The following is a 3,802-nucleotide window of genomic DNA, read 5'->3' on the forward strand; positions in this document are numbered from 1 at the left end:
TAAAAAYAGGAATCTGGACCATCGGGATCTCTTGGAGACAGAGAGAAATGAAAGCCCTGTATCTTGTCACGTGAGARAGGGTTGAAAGATGCTGAAGCAACTTATTCCATCAACGGGATGGTAACAATTTCCAGTGCTGTGATTTTTTTTTTTTGGGAAATTGAGCCAGTACTTTTATAACAAATACAGTCATCCCCTCTGAAGGATAAAACCCCTTGCTGATGAACAGGTGGTAGAGATACAGAGGATGATGATTTACATTCCAGTCAGGGATCTCACTGAAAGCAGGATCAGGGGCTGTACAAACACCATGGTTCCACTATTAAGATGACGGCCAGCAGGCAAAAGTATTTGATTTTTCCACAGTGACAGCCTGACAAATCACCAGCTATTTATTAGATCCTGAATCAAACAGCTGAGGCCAGACCATTGTAAGCAATTTTAATAAGCAGTAAATTGCACACTGCAAACAAAAAGTGTTTAGAAGATTCTATGGCCTGACCAGATGGAAGGGGAAACTCTCACAGGGGCAAAAAAAAAAATACTTCTTTTTCATCTTATATAGCTATATATCTTCCTTCTGTCACWAAAAAACACTTAGCCAACTGAGCCTGAAGGGCTGTTGAGAATCAAAATGAGATCCATCCATGAAACTAGCCTGTCTTCTTCACAGTCTTGATTACTTCCATTTTCCCAGTCCTACATAACCTTTACCAGCTTACCATGTCTTAGTTTTTCATGAAATTCTCCTTCCAGAACAAGATTACAACCCTCTGGTGTGCATTTGAAGACATTTCCATAGGAGAAAAATAGGTAGGCTGATGGGATAACAGAGAAGTTTAGAATCCCTTTACCAAGTTTCTTCCTTTGAAAACAAGTTACTTTGGTATCATAACTCTTCCTCCTTTAACTTTTGTCTCTCGACTGGCTGATCCCTTTATCAAAGGCTGGGGCTTTATTACTTGCTGGGAAGAACAAGAAGACTTTTGGCACAATTGGAAAAGGCAATTACACTGTCACCACTTCTGACTGGCTATGGCAGTACCTCAGATCTGCAGCACATTTCCATTAGTAGAAGAAACTGTTAAGTGAGTCAGATATCTCTTTGATTCATACACAAAGAAGGCACACAGARTGCTGCTTCCTTTCTGGAACATCAGTCATATAGTAAAGGAAAATAACACTCCATATTTTAAGTTTTCTTACTTTTATTCTATTTGGAACACTTCAGCCAACAGTGCTTTTGCTTGGCTTTTAAAAGGGTCACAGTGCTAGTGCTTCTCTGCTGTTCTCAGCTTYCCACTGCCCTCTCGGTCAGCTACTGTGTGTGACAAATCTGGGCTTCTCTGCCAAAACTTGCAGGAACACCTCTTCCCAACACACAGCTCCCCTGGCAAWACCTGAGGCTATACCCTCACATTTAGCCTCCTGCCTAAGTTCTGCAAGTCTAATCTGCTTTGCCTCAGATGCTGTTTCAACTACTTGAGAAGGAACAGTTTCTTGTAAAATCCATTCTGAAGAAAAAGAGGCCACTGAAGAGACTAGTTTAGCAAAGTTCTCCTCTCTATGCCTTCCTTCACCACCATAAACCTTCTTGTCACCATCATTTACATGAATCATTCACTTTCTGTGCTCCAGAACAATTGTCCTGACACAGGCTGGGGCAGTGGGCCATCTGTGAACAGGACCATTAATATACCCTTAGGAGAGAGTGAATGAAGGAGGCCACTTAAAGAGATTATCCCTCTCCAGTATTTCCCTGTCAGATTGCAGTGATCTCTAATTCAGGGACTTTCTGAGCTTAAGTCTGCATATGACTGATAATATTTAATACTCTATTTCTTCAGGAATCTRTCTAGCTATTTTTTTAATCTACTTATAATTTTGATGGCCATAAAGTTTGGTAGCAAGATTTGCTATTTAAATATGCATTGTGTGAAAAAAACCTACTTCTTTTGGTTTTAAATCTGAAACTTGATAGTTCAGTTTCAGGCCTCTAATTCCTGCGTCTTGAGGAATGGATACTTTTCTATTTGCAGTATCCACCTTAGCCATGACTTTTTAAAACAGTGATCATATCCCACAGTTACCTGAGCTGAGCTGAGCAAAATGCTGTCCTGGGGGAAAAAAAGCTCACTGATACCTTCAACATTCTTACCATTGTGCTTTGAACCTTCTCTTGTTTATGCAGCTTGGACAGTGAGAACTGCCAGTGCCAGTCTGCTCTGTGTTGCTTACATAATCTGACAGAAGTCTTCCAATGCTAAAAGTTAGGAGATAAATGTTTGCTGTTAATTTTTTTTACAAAAATCCATATGCCTATTTTTATTGCATTCATTTCTTTCAACGCTTTCCTCTTTTAAAACAAAGCCTGGATTTTAGACAAGGCTGCTGAGCAGTGATGCTGTAATGTTTAAAGCCAGCTCACTTTTATAAACTCTATGTAGTTTATTTTAAGGAAGCCACTTGTCCACTTTCAGCATCATATAAAGCTGATCTCCTAGGAAGCTTTCATGTCAACTGACTGGAGGTCTAGATTGATGGAGGCATGGGCAGGTCTCCAGGGCAGCAGGGAGAGTAACTTAGAAAGACAAATGTTCTCCCTCTAATCAATTCTCCTGCCCTGCTACTGTCACTAGCCCCTGACACATAGATTTGTGTCAGATGAGCTCTTGAACCCTCATTCTGTGGCTGTATGTCTGCAAATGGCTGAGTGGCCTGGTTTCAACTGGGATAAGAGTTGTTTGGTTTTGGTTTTTTTTTCTGGTATAAAACACATTTTTTACCAATGGGAAGCACTGCAGAGAAGCAAATGAGAGGACATAATTGCATAATTTTCAGTCATTATATATATGAGGGGAATAGAGACAAAAACAGGGAGCAAGAGAGAAGCTTGGGCTTCATTATTTTTTTCTGGAATTTTAAACTTTTCATAAGGTAATGAAACAAAAAGTTGTGTTATGAAGTTCAGTTAATGTAGCAGAAAGGAAATCCCACAGCTGAATTGAACCTCAGGCTCATACAGAGCTGACAAAATGCTCAAACGCCAGGTACATTTGAGGCGATCCCATGAAGGAGAGGGGATTGAATAGAGATGAACAAATAGAATGAAGCTTTAAAAGGACAGCAAAGCTTTAYACAGTTTCAGAAAGAAACTGATTTCAGATATCATTTGTTGCCATGACTTGGAAGTACCAAATATAATCATAGTGTGAAAAAAAAATAATTGCATTTTCATCTAGAACAAAACAACTTCAGTAATTATATGTGTGGGCTTTTTTTTGCTAAGGCTACAATCTGGATTTCATTCTTCCACAGAAGAMTGTCAGATGAGAGGAAACAACTCATTTTAAATTGCCCAGACAAGGATTACAGGTTTGACTCACTCAGAGATTTATGTCTTTCAGCCTACATTTTTTCCTGCATCTCCTTTTCCAAAGGCTGTTCATCTGTTGCCATAGAGACCATTTCCARTCTCTTTTCACTTCCACAGGCACTATTCTGGCAGATCACTACTGCAGCTTCTCAGGCCACTCTGTCTGATGCCCGGGAGTAGCCAAGGGAAAATAGTAAAGCAGAACATCTGCAGGCACACAATACCCAGCTGCTGCTAGCAGAAATACTTCAATTTTTTTTATCCACAAAGCGGGTGTATAATTGAGAGGGTACGCAGCAGCCACTCAGCACGTGGAAATGTGGGCATTGATCACGACTGCCACATCTACCAGGACGTTTTTTCATCATTTAGAGGGATCTGTCACGTCAATTGCATTCCCCATTTTTTTTTCCCCTGACAGCTGGA

This window comes from Malurus melanocephalus, unplaced genomic scaffold, assembly GCF_030028575.1.
Source record: "Malurus melanocephalus ecotype Western Australia unplaced genomic scaffold, MMel_1.1 scaffold_75, whole genome shotgun sequence".
NCBI classification, from domain to species: domain Eukaryota; kingdom Metazoa; phylum Chordata; class Aves; order Passeriformes; family Maluridae; genus Malurus; species Malurus melanocephalus.